Source organism: Dipteris shenzhenensis, chromosome 18 (genome assembly GCF_047967505.1).
Source record: "Dipteris shenzhenensis isolate YYH24624 ecotype China chromosome 18, Dip_SZ_1.0, whole genome shotgun sequence".
NCBI classification, from domain to species: Eukaryota; Viridiplantae; Streptophyta; class Polypodiopsida; order Gleicheniales; family Dipteridaceae; genus Dipteris; species Dipteris shenzhenensis.
Window position 1 is genome coordinate 34,959,007 of NC_141613.1, and position 13,803 is coordinate 34,972,809.

Consider the following 13,803-nt stretch of genomic DNA (forward strand, 5'->3'; position numbering starts at 1 on the left):
AGCAAGTAGTTTGCTGTAGTTATTGCTTCTGCCCTAGTTCGGAAGATGCTTTTCACTAAGCATTACTTTAGCACTGTTTGCTAAAGTCCCATTCTTCCTTTTAGCTCTTGCATTCTGCTGAGGAGATTCTGCACATGTGAATTGTCTTCGAATGCCCTGATTTTTGCAAAAGTTCATGAATGCTGAAGACATGTATTCACCTCCTCTCTCTGATCTCATTACCTTGATCTTTCTGCCTGTCTAGTTTTCTACCATGGCTTTTTTTTTTTTCACAAAAGAGACTTCTATTAAGTAAGAAAGAATCCCGCTAGAGCAAGCTCTGTGCGGAAATACACCATGCTAAGCATGTAATAAAAAACACCTCAAAGGAATGAGGTAGAAAGAAACCAAGACTGAGGCTGAAAATGCCATCTCAACCTTGTAGAAGTCTCATCAAAGAAGGGAGAGTCTCCAATCTCTGAGAAAAGTAACTCTCTTGGAGGAGGTTGCTTGAGATGATCCCTGCATGGTCGCCCAAATGGCCATCAAAGTGTGTATCATATCTGTCCAAGTATTGGCCAAGATTTGAGAAGGGTGAACCTGAGAACCCTCCAAAGCCTCAGTGCATCTGGCTCTCCAAATGTGCCATGCTGCAATACTAGCTAGGATCTCCCATGGAGAGTCGACCGAGGAGTGAGTAGCCTTGAAAAGAGTGGCCTGAACATCCTCTAGAGAGCACGACTCCACAAGGTGTCGTCGGATGTGAAGAGCCCAAAAGGAATCAAGTCTCTCAAAAAATACCTGGGGCCCTGAAAGAGTAAGCCAAGCCACTGATCCCCAGGTCATATATAAAGGTAGGCGAACAAAAGTGCTGAAAAGTCTTGCAATCCCCTTCCATATGATTCTCGCGCGTTTGCAATCCCATAGGCAGTGATGTATTGTCTCCAAAGCAGAAAGGCAGTGAGGGCAAGAAGGGTCAGCTCTGAACTTGGACCTCCAATGGTTTACTGCTATCCTACCATGAATAGAAAGCCAAAAAGTTCTCCCAATGATGAGCTATGGTGGGCCTCCAACCCCTACAGCTGAGCTGGAATTTCTTGGCATTACTGACCGTGTAATGAAAGAAGGGGATGCCCTTCTCTCGGTGCCCTTCATCTATCCATTCCCATTCCCCAGGGTCCCACTACAAAAACTTAATTGGGACACCTCCATAGAGCCACAGCCTCCATGAGCCAATGAGCCAAGGGCGAGGAGAAGCAGGTCAGGATCCAAGTACCACTATGAAAGAGAGCCATGCTCCATGAAGCCCACTATCCTGACTGGCTGAAACGGTACCTCCAACAAGATATCGTCTGTGGATCTGGACAGCCTACCCCTAGAAGAAACATCAAATACTAAGGCATCCTCATGTGGGTCAAGAAAAGCAATCACCTGTAAAGGAACTCCCAATCTGGAAAATGCCCCCATCTAGGTGGAGCAAGTAATAGGCATGTCATCTGTGTCCACCCAATCCAGGGGCAAGGCTGCATCAATCTGTTGGACTCTCCCTGCACTCCCTCTGATATTAAGAACCATCTGGGCCTGTTGGTCTGTAGGAAGCTTCCTAAAGGCTTTCCATGCTCCCACTGTAGATGTAGGACCCCTCTCCCATCTTGGCCACTGCATGTAAGGAGAAGCTCCAAGTGATTTGCCAAGCTCATCCAAAATCCTATCATTCCACATGATAGGCTGCCTTTCAATCTCTTCACGGGTGGATGGGGGAATCCTGCGAAGAGTATTCCTGAAGCTGGCCCATGCTTTTAGGATAGAAACCATAAGAGGGGAAGAGGGAGACCTGAGGTGAACTGTGGTGAAAACCCATCTAGTACTGTGTGTCCAATCTGACAAAATATGAAGAGGGGAGAGGAGAAGAGTGGAGATGAGGAGAGAGGGCACAGCTAGAGAGCACACCACAAATGACTAACTGTACACTAGATTTCGTTGAAAAAATAGAATATATACAAACCCTTTTAGGGTTAGGGTTAGGGAATCTAACCCTTTCCTTTATAGCACTCTATAAGGTTAGTGCTATGCACATATGATCACGTGATGGTGCTATGCACACATGATCACATGATGTTGAGCGTGAACTCTCAACACCTTCCCTCAAGATCAACATCATGAAGTAGGCCTTCCCTCAAGATGATGATTCTGGGGAATAGAAGAAGGACTAAGCATTACATTCCATCACACCCCTTTAATGGGAATGTCCTTCCTCTGCATCAAACCAAGAGCTAGTCGGTGTTTTTGGAATAGCTCTTTACCGAGTGGTTTGGTAAAGATGTCTGCAACATTCTCTTTTCTATCACAATGCTGCAGTGTGATGTCACCAAGTAACACTCTTTCTCTGATGAAGTGTTCTCTGGCATCAATGTGCTTTGTCCAAGAATGATATACTTGATTTTTGGCCAATGCTTGAGCCGATTGATTATCACAGTATATTGTTGTTGGCTTTCACTCATCAAAGTAATCTGTTTCTGACAATAGTCTTCTGAGCCATATAGCCTCACATGCACCTGTAGTGAGTGCTCTATATTCTGCTTCAGTCGAAGACAACGAAACAGTTGGTTGTTTGTTTGACAACCATGATATAGCACCTTGACCAAGGAAAAATGCATATCCCTGTGTCGATCTCCTGGTCTCATGATCTCCGACATAGTCACTGTCATAGTATCCATGCAACCGTGGATGACTTCCTCTGTATTCTATCCCAAACTGTCTTGTACCTTTGATGTATCTCAAGACTCTTTTGGCTGCATTCCAGTGAGACTGTTTTGGATTTGCCATAAACTGTGCTAGTGAGCTTACTGCATAACAAATATCTGGCCGTGTGATTGTCAGATATATATAAGAGATCCAATGAGTTGCCTGTAGTATTTGTCATTGACTGTAGGCTTTTCTGAATCTTTAGTAAGTTTCAATCTCTATTCCATGGGAGTGGCTGCAATCTTGCAATCTGCCATATGAAACTTCTTCAGGAGACTGTCAACATACTTGAGCTGACTCACGAATGTGCTATCTGAATCTCTCCAGAACTCAATTCCAAGACAATAGTGCATAAGTCCAAGATCTTTCATGTCGAACTCTGCAGATAAGTCTTGTTTTAGTTTTCTGATGAAGCTATCCTTGCTTCCTGTCACAATCAGATCATCTACGTACAAAAGTGCAATAGTAATGTCGTCCCCTTGAACTTTGTAGTAGAGAGTATGATCCGCATTGGACTTCATGTATCCTAGATCAGCAAAATACTTGTCAATTCTGCTGTACCAACTTCTGGGTGCTTGCTTTAAGCCATAGAGACTTTTCTTTAGATGGCAAACCTTGTTCTCCTTTCTTGGTTCAACATAACCGGCTAGTTGTTGCATGTAGACTTCCTCGTCTAGATAACCATTGAGAAATGCATTCTTGACATCGAGCTGATACACATTCCATTTACTGAGTGTCGCTAGTGATATCAAGAACCGTATGGAATCCATCTTTGCTACTGGAGCATAAGTCTCATCATAATCTTGGCCATATTGTTGTGCAAATCCTTTTGCAACTAATCTGGCTTTGTATCTCTGAATACTACCATCTGGATTGTACTTCACTTTGTATACCCATTTGTTGGCTATGGCCTTCTTTCCTGGTGGAAGGTCGCATAATTCCCAAGTGTTATTTTTATACAAAGCATCCATTTCTTCATTCATAGCAGTTTGCCATTTGGGCTTGTCTACTGCGTCTTCGAAGTACACTGGCTCTTTTGTAGCCATGATGGTAGTCATAAGAGCATAGTTGGTGGTTTCCACCTGAATTGCTTTGCCTTTCTGAGCATATGTCAATCTGGCTGGTGGTCTGCTTTCCCTAGTAGACCATCTGAGCTGCTGTGGCGCTGCTTGGGGTGTTGCTGGCAACTCTTGCTCTTCTTCATCAACCTGTTCTATAGATGACTGTGAAGTCGATGCTTCTATCTCCTGTGTAGGTGAGGTTTTCCATTCTGATTCCTCATCGAAGATTACATCTCTGGAGATAATGACTTTGCGGTTGATGGGATCATACAATTTGTCTGCTTTGCTTTCTTCACTGTAGCCAACCATGATGCATTTGCGTGACTTCGCATCCAATTTCCTGCGATGATCATCATGTATGTGGGCATATGCTATGCAACCAAATATGTGGAGATGCCCAATGCGTTGCTTGTGTCCAGTGAATGCTTCATAAGGAGTCATACCTTGTATCGGTTCGGTAGGAAGCTGATTAAGCAAGTAGTTAGCTGTAGCTATTGCTTCTGCCCAATACTGATTCGGAAGATGCTTTTCACTAAGCATTGCTCTAGCACTGTCTGCTAAAGTCCCATTCTTCCTTTCAGCTCTTGCATTTTGCTGAGGAGTATCTGCACATGTGAATTGTCTTTGAATGCCGTGATTTTTGCAAAAGTTCATGAATGCTGAAGACATGTATTCACCTCCTCTGTCTGATCTCATGACCTTGATCTTTCTGCCTGTCTGGTTTTCTACCATGGCTTTGAATTCTTGAAATCTGGCAAACACTTCAGATTTCTCTTTCAGAAAGTAGACCCAACAATATCTACTGTAATCGTCGATGAAGGTCAAGTAATAAAGTGAACCATTGATGCTGCGGGTCTGGGCATAACCCCATACATCTGTATGAATCAAATCAAGAATACCTCGTGCACGAGAGGTACTTCTGACAAAGTTGGTTCGCTTTTGTTTGCCGAAGCAGCATGCTTCACAAACTTTTCCAAGAAACTGTAGCTTCGGAATCCCAATTGCCATATTCTGATTCCTGAGATCTAACAATTACTTGAAGTTGACATGACCATATCTCTTGTGCCATTTTGCAGATAGTGGCATCTGTTGCATTTGAGCTGACATGGCATGCTTATCTGGTACTGTAGCTAGCATCCTATATACGTGTCCTTCCTTGACACCTTTTGCTACTAGCTGACCTCTTTTGGATTTGTCTCTGATAGTGCATTCATCACCGTCGAAGATGACTTTGTAGTTGCGTTCCGTCATTTGACCTACTGACAAAAGATTCTTGCTGAGCTTCGGAACATAGAGCACATCTTTGACTAATCCTTTTGTACCAGTGAAATTGTTCATAGGGATAACACCTGTCCCTTGAACCGGATTCAGTGTATTGTCTACTGTGTAGATGACATTCTTTTGTCCTTCTAATGGCTTCATTTCTGTGAACCATTCCTGGTGATTTGTCATATGAGATGATGCATCGCTGTCAATGTACCAAGGATCTTGTTCCACTTGGTCGACTTGATAGCTGAAATCCTCTTTGGGATTGAAATCAGTGTCTAGGTGCATTGTATCAGTCTGATGCAATTCCTCACTTGCAAGAAACATATTTCCATGTTCATTTGCAAAATGACTGTGACTAGAATGTCCACAACGATGATTTCCTCTTCCTTGGGAATTCCCTCGATTATTGCTGGATTGACCGCCTTGGTCATACTACTTCTTGCGGCAATCTCTTTCATAGTTTCCAAACTTGTGACAGTAGTTGCATTGAATGTTTGACACATTGGTGGATGCATTCCCTCGTCCTTGGAATCTTCCTCGGTTGGAATGATTTTCTCTTTGCTGATTTTGATGTTGCTGAGGATGATGCTGATGCTGATGCTGATTCTGACTTTGATTTTGTTGATGATGACCACTTTTCTGATATGATCTACCTCTGTTTCTGCCTTTGCCTCTACTTCCGTCTGAAGCTGTGAATGCCTAATCATTAGAATGACCTTTACGTGCTTGAATGGCCTGAGTCCTGAGTTCTTCACCAAGTAGAACTGACTGAAGTTCTTCCAGTGTTGGAATTTGCCATTGGATGGCAATACTCTGGACTAGATTCTCATATCCTTCTCCTAGTCCATTTAGGATTACTTGAACCATTTCTGCGGGATTCATAGTCTCTCCTGCTGCTGCAAGTTGATTGTTGTAGTCTTTGATGCGGAGTACATAAGCATGACCGGTTTCACTGCTATTGCGAAAACTCTGGTTGATCTGGTTTCTCAGGGTGAGAATCCTGGATGTGTTCTTGGACTCGTAGAGAGCTGCGAACATATCCCATGCTTCTTTTGATGTCTTGACTGTGTTGAGCTGTCCTAGCATGACATCTTGCACATTCTGCTTGATCAGGTGATAGGCATACTTGTCTTTCTTATCCCATTCTGCTTGAGCTCGGGCAATGGCAGGATCTGCTACTGGTGCGAAAACTGTTTGTGTAGATGTAGATCCCGATGTAGATCCCGTTGCTGGTGCTGTGACAACAGATGGAGTAGAGCTACTGGTGGCTAGATCGGCCAATGGTCTAGGTATAGATCCATCGACATACTCTCATTTGTCCTGAAGCACAAGAATGGTCTCCATTCGGTATTTCCATGTACCGTAATTGAAGTTGTCTAACTTAGCAGATGCCTCTAGATTGAGGTTGCTAGTCGACATGGTGCAAACAATGTACTCAAAAGTGTCCTGAAAAACTCTATATGAATCAACTGCAAATACACTGAAGATGCCAAGTGAAATCTCTGTATCGTTGGTGAAGATAGAACTGCAGTATATAAGATCTGATCTGTGTTACAAGGCTTGTGGCAATGATGCCAAGAATAGCCAAGAGGTTTTACAAGGCTGAAAATGATGTACACAATGCCGTGAGATAGCCGAATAGGCTTTACAATGGTGGCATGTGTGTGTGAAATCAAGTGCTATCTGCCCACTGAATCAATCTGCAATGCCTCTGAACTCTGAAGTCTGCTCACTGAATTGATGAACATAAGGTTTCAGGTAATGTAATGATGTGAAATCGGATGTGAGCATATGGACTGACTCCGAGTAGATACTAGTCGAGAATTTCGGGCATGGCTTAGATTGGCAACTTGGGGAAATTCAAAGCGTCCCCTCTATGGCGATCTAGTCTACTCTGATCTAGATCTAAACCAACCGTCGATCGATGAAAGAGCAGCAAATAATTCCTTTTCTCTTGTTCTTTTTAAGTGCTGGGTCAGATGCGTCGATATAGAGGCAAATGTGCGTGAAGGAAGTGGTTTTGTTGGCGAGGCACAAATGTGAGTGTAACTTGCACCGAAATGTGCGCGTGATGTGACGAGCGCATAGAGCACGAAAAAACGAGCGACTTTTCTTTTTGGAGCACCCTCAAATTCTTCCTAGATCAAGAGATACGACTTGATCTAGGTGGAGGGGCAAAAGGAGTGCAAATGGTACTCAATGATGATGTGTCACTGTGAGTCACATGCAATGATGATGTGGTACTGTGCCTAGCAAGAGGTGTGCCAGTGAAGCTCTGTGCTGAGGTGGCAACTGTGTGCACAGTGTGCTTGACAAGGGACTGTGCCTGCAGAGGGTCAGTGCTAACTGGACTGTTGAGGTGGCAGAGGTGACGTGGCAGTGATGACATGGCCTGGTGACATGGCCTAGTGACGTGGCCTGATGACATGTCACTGATGACGTGGTAGGTGACAAGGCTGATGATGTGTCATTGATGACATGTCAGGTGACATGGCAGTCGGTGATGATGTGGCAGTCAGTGATGACGTGGCCTGATGATGTGGATTGCTGACGTGTTAATGCTGATGTGGCAGTGTGGATAGGTTGATGACATGGCAGATAGGATTGACACGTGGCAGATAGGATTGACATGTGGCAGATAGGATTGACATGTGGCAGATTAGATGACATGGCACACGGGCCACGTGTCACACTGTGGGAAGCCGGAATCTATCAAGATTCGGACGGAATCTTTCGAATTCTGTCGTCTTCTTTGTTGAGTCATTGCTGGCGCGCTGGAAAGGCAGTCGGAGGTCGTTTGGTTGGGCTGCGCTGCTCTTCGTTTCCGCTCGTTGGAGAAGTCGGCGGCGAAAAAGCTATCCTTGCGCAGTCGGAGCCATGAAGTGAACCATTGGGCCGAAACCGTTGTGAGGCGTTGCTTGGAGGGCCGGTGTAGAGGCTCTGTTGGAGAGGCTTGCATGCAGTTGGTCGTTGAAGATGGCGCTGGAGCCTGGCTTGTAGGGGGCGGCCGTTGAAGACGCTGGGCTTTGGAGCTACGTAGTCGTTCGGATGGAGCTTGTTGTTAGTTGTTGGAGCACTACGAGGAGATGGTGGCCTTAGGAGTAGTCGATGGAGCAAGGACCTCTGATTGCTTTGGCCGTTGGTGAAGCTTCCGTTGATGGCGGCTGGAGCTTTGGTTGGAGAAAATTGAAGAAGGTCGACTAGCTGTAGAAGGAGCCGCTACTCGGTTGAGAGGCTTGGAGAGGCTTTGTTGCAAGGATGGAGCAGCCCGTCGCTATTGCTGAAGTTGATGGAGAGTGCTAGATGGAGGCAGCCGCTGCTTCTACGATTATATGTTGGTCGTTGTGGCCAGTGGAGTTGCCAAGAGCTGAGTCGCTTGCTGGAGTGTAGGCTTGTTGTAGAGGCATCATAGGATATCTTTAGAGTCACCATATTACTAGAAGGAGTGTTGCCTCGGCTAGCTGTAGATAGAGTAGGCTATAGAGACGTAGGCGGTTGAGGTCTTAAGCCTAGCTTTGTGCTTGCGGAGCACTCAGGTAGAATAGAGTAGAATAGGAACTCAATCTCACTCTCAATACTAGCAGATATCTTTGAGATGAAAGCTCTTCACCCTTGCAATGAAACTCTTTCAAAAAACTCTCAATGAAACCTCTTCTCTCACAAGAAGCAATGAACCACATGAATAGTTCAGAGAATCTCTCTCAATGAAGAACTCTCAAAATGGAATTGAATGGATGGGAATTTTCTTTCAAAGAATGGATGAAGATCTCTCACCACCGGAAGTGGACTCTCACAGAGAACACTCGAGAACTCTCAATCTCACAATCTCTCTCACACTCTCAAGAATCACAATGTCTCAGCGGAAGACAAGGGAGCTCTGATACCGTGACAAAATATGAAGAGGGGAGAGGAGAAGAGTGGAGATGAGGAGAGAGGGCACAGCTAGAGAGCACACCACAAATGACTAACTGTACACTAGTAGATTTAGTTGAAAAAATAGAATATATACAAACCCTTTTAGGGTTAGGGTTAGGGAATCTAACCCTTTCCTTTATAGCACTCTATAAGGTTAGTGCTATGCACATATGATCATGTGATGGTGCTATGCACGCATGATCACATGATGTTGAGAGTGAACTCTCAACACAATCCTCTCCTCAAGTGGGCATGCAAAACTATATGCATCTGATAAAAAAATCCTTCCAAGGCTCTTGCCCTAGCATAAGTCCTCTCACAACGAACTTGTAGAGTAAAGCTCTGCACTGTAGATCTAGGTCGATGATATTCAAACCCCCTTCTCTTGTAGGAACAATCAAGGTCTCCCAAGCCACCCTGGTTGTAACATCAGTTGTGCCATCTAGACCACTCCATCAAAAGTTTCATATAGGCCTCTTAAGCTGAGTGATACAATCCCTAGAGTGGCACCAACAAGAGCATACAAACCATGCTATGGCTAGAAGAACCTGGTTAACCACCACCACCCTGGAGGCCAAGTCAATTTTGGCTGAGCTCTAGAAAAGGAGCTTTCTTCTGATGCTTTCCGACACCGGAGCAAATTGTTGTGAAGGAGAGATGCCCACCCCAACCTAGCAGCCCAAATATCTGATGGAGACACCCCTCTGTACCCAAGTGAAGCCAATATCATTACCCCAATCCGAGGTGTCATCCTCGCAAATCCAAAAACCACTAGATTTATGCCAATTAATGTGTACACCTGTAGCTGTGCAAAACAAATCCAAGGCTGTCCGGAAGGAAGTGAGTGTCCTGGGGGAGGCATCCAAAAAAACAGCCGTGTCATCTGCCAACTCACTATCCTGGAGCTCTTCTTCCTGGCGGATAGGAAGCCTCAGCCCATAAATATCAGCTTGAGATCTAATGTAGATACTCATAGCTTCCACCACAAACAGAAAAAGAAACGAGGCAAGAGGACATCCCTGGTGGGCGGATCTCGAAATCTGAAACCTGTTCCCTCTTACACCCCCAATGAGCAACTGGCTATGGGCTGATCTATAGAAAGAGGATATTCCTCTAATCCATGCATCTGAAAAATCAAAGCGAGATAGAGTACCCTCTAAAAAATCCTAGTCTACTTTGTCATAAGCTTTCTCAAAGTCCAAGAGTAGAATGGCCAATCTCTGGTGGCTCTGCATGGCCCATTCTGAGGCCTCCCAAAATGAGAAAATATTATAAAAAATACTTATGCCATGCACAAACCCTGTGTGCGTGTCATAAATCAAATCTGGAAGAAAAACCTGTAGTCACAGACTGATTGCTTTTGCCAGAATCTTGTAAAAATTTCCCAATAGAGTGATGGGTCTCCATTGAGACACAAGATTCCTATTACCCCCCTTTGGGATGAGATGAATGAGACCATCTATAAGTGAGTCCGGCATCTCACTAGAATCCCACATGCCCTGTAGGGCTAATGTAATGTGATCACCAATCTGCTCCCAAAAAGTAATAAAAAAGGAGGGGGTAAGTCCATCTGAACCTAGGCACTTACCCTTGTGAAGGGCAAGTAATGCAGTCTTGAATTCTGCATTGGTGAAAGGTGCATCCAGAGAAGCATACATCTCATCCTTCACCAATACAGGGATACACTGCCAAATAACCTCTCTAGCATCATCAATGCCTTGTGTGCTTGGATTTGCAGTAAGAAGGGATGCAAAAAAATCTGAAGCTACATGCATGATAGCATCAGGATCTGACTGTAACACCCCATTTGAGTCAATAAGCTACGAAACACTATCTCTACTATGTCTGGGTTCATGAGTAGAGAAAAAGTGTTTGTTGACCCTACCACCCATCTGAATCCAAAAGGATTCCCGTGCATGAAAGGCATATTATGCTCTCTGATCCAACAATGTCTGCAAATGAGCCCTTGCTACATCAAGGTGCTCCTGAGTCCAAGCATCTGTGGGCCTCTTTTACTCTTCCCTCTGAAGGGACGCTAACTGCTAGCGTATACCAATCTCACATCTGAGAATCTCACGTCTCCTAGAATCAGCAACTGTATGATAATAGTCATTAATTCTGGATAAGGCTGCAGCTACCTGAGATGGGAGGACAGCTCCACCATGTATGTGAGAAACCCAAATCTGTAAAATATCCTCCGTGAGGCTCTCCTATGCATAAAAAGCATCCAGAATCCTGACACTGGGAGAGCGTCCTCTCCGATGAGGCTCAAGAATTTGCAACACCACTGGAAAATGATCTGAGGTGGAAACCCCAGTAGAAATGCATACAGATCCTTCTTTGTCAAGTGCCCAATCATCTACATAAAATCTATCAATCTGTGCATGAATGGGCATGTGTATTCTCCTGTTTGACCAAGAGTACAGGAGTGACTATGGCATAATATGAAAGGCATCATCCAACCAAGTGTCCCTGCCACTGAATTGAAAGAGGAAGGCATCCCAGGCTGCCCTCTCCAAAGAATCAATTCCACCTTGTCTACCTCCCTTTTTGTCTAAAGGCAACTCAACCATGTTGAAGTCGCCACCAATGATCCAAGAATCTGCAATGGGGTCCCAAGAGAGTAACTCCTTTAGGCTTTACAATGGTGGCATGTGTGTGTGAAATCAAGTGCTATCTGCCCACTAAAACAATCTACAATGCCTCTGTACTCTCTGAAGTCTGCTCATTAAACTGATGAATGTAAGGTTTCAGGTAATGTAATGATGTGAAACCGTATGTGAGCATATGGACTGACTCCGAGTAGGTACTAGTCGAGAATTTTGGGCATGGCTTAGATTGGCAACTTGGGGAAATTCAAAGCGTCCCCTCTATGGTGATCTAGTCTACTCTGATCTAAATCTATACCAATCGTCGATCAATAAAAGAACAACAAATAATTCCTTTTCTTTTGTTCTTTTTAAGTGCTGGGTCAGATGCATCAATGTAGAGGCAAATGTGCACGAAGGAAGTGGTTTTGTCGACGAGGTTCAAATGTGAGTGTAAATTGCACCGAAATGTGCGCATGATGTGACGATGCGTAGAGCACAAAAAAATGAGCGACTTTTCTTTTTGGAGCGCCCTCAAATTCTTCCTGGATCAAGAGATATGACTTGATCTAGGTGGAGGGGCAAAAGGAGTGCAAATGGTGCTCAATGATGATGTGTCACTGTGGGTTACATGCAGTGTGATGTGGCACTGTGCCTAGCAAGAGGTGTGCCAATGGAGCCCTATGTTGAGGTGGCAAGAGTGGTCACATGAAGTGACTGTGGAGCACTGTGTGTGCCTGCAGAGGTCAGTGCTGACTAGATAGCTGAGGTGGCACAGATGATGATGTCAACAGATGACATGGCAATGCTGACATGGCAAACATGGTAGTGATGACATGGTAATGATGATGTGGCATTGATGATGTGGCTATGCTAACGTGGTAACCTCATGGGGCTACTGACGTGGCCTGAATGACATGTTAGATAAGGCTAACATGGCACTTTTTGATGTGGTAGATAGAGTGCCACATGTCAAAAAAGAGGTGTGTGTGTTATCCTCCACGTGTGAATTGCTGAGGCATCAGAATCTATCAGAGATTCCATTGATGATGTCGATTCTGATGCTCTCTTATGTCCGATTCATGTAGCTTTGTTGTGGTGCAGCTGGAGCTTTGCCCATCCTTCCTAGGAGTAGTGTTGCTTTGCCCGTCGATAGAGTTATTAGAAACTCCTAGCTCCAATTTTTTGCTATTTTTCACCTTGTTATGGGTCTTGTTTTTGAAAAGATTAGTGTCAAGACTTTCAAGTACAGCATTTTAGGCCAAGGGCAAGACTACGAGATCCAAGAATATGGTTTAAATCTCGTTGCGGAAGTGATGTATGACCCTTCAGAGACTAAGGGTGGAAACAATGGTGGCTTCTTGATGCTTGTAGATTATATTGGGGCTCTGGGAAAGGCTCAAAACGTTAAGGTAGATGACAAGGGAGAGGAGATAATTGCTATGATGGCCCCTGTGATCACCCAACAGATAGGATCGGCTTCACATTCCAAAAAACATCGCAATGACCGCTCCTATTCTTACAGAGGAGAAGCAAGGTAATAACCAAGTGGACAAGAAGATGATGACGATGCAATTCATGTTGCCTGCGAAGTATTCCATGGCTACAGTTTCGTAGTCGACAAATTCCCGAGTTGTGGTGAAGGAATTGGAGCCAAGAAAGTATGGGGTGTTGGTGCAGGGACATAGAAGTGAAGGGCCCTTGCTAGCACTGGCTAAGGTTGGCTGTGCGCGATGTAGAGGATTTCAGGAGCTTAGAACATGGAGCCGCAGATAGAGCAACCTAGAGCTTCGCCGAAGGCTTAGAGCCTTACAAGTGCAAAAGGCTATAGGAGCAGGTTACAAAAGATTAAACTAGACATGCAAATCACTTGAGAATCATGGCTATCTCATGGAGTTGCCTATTGTAAGGTCGAATTTTTGCTTCTTTGGAGCTCAAGAAGAGCTTGCTAGTTGTTGGAGTCGACAATGCTTGTGGATAGGCTATTGATAGCCTCTCAATCAACAAAATCTCTTTCTCTCTCAAAAGATTAAGAAGAACTCTCCCTGTCTTTCTCACAAACACTTGAAGAAGATCACTCTCTCTCACTTTCAATCAAAGAACTCTCGCAGTGGAGTTGAATGGATAGAAATCTTTCCAATGAACGAAAATTCTCTATGGAAGTGAACTCTCACAAGACACTCGAGAATTCTCAATCTCACAAGGATCTTAATGCCTCAACAGAAGGCAAGGGAGCTCTGATACCA

General features: G+C 44.5%; 1 pseudogene; it reads left to right on the plus strand.

Annotated features, from left to right (window-relative positions):
- Positions 1-12,762: 12,762 nt before the first annotated feature.
- On the plus strand, positions 12,763-13,333 carry LOC147891158 (uncharacterized; annotated as a pseudogene).
- The last annotated feature ends 470 nt before the right edge of the window (positions 13,334-13,803 follow it).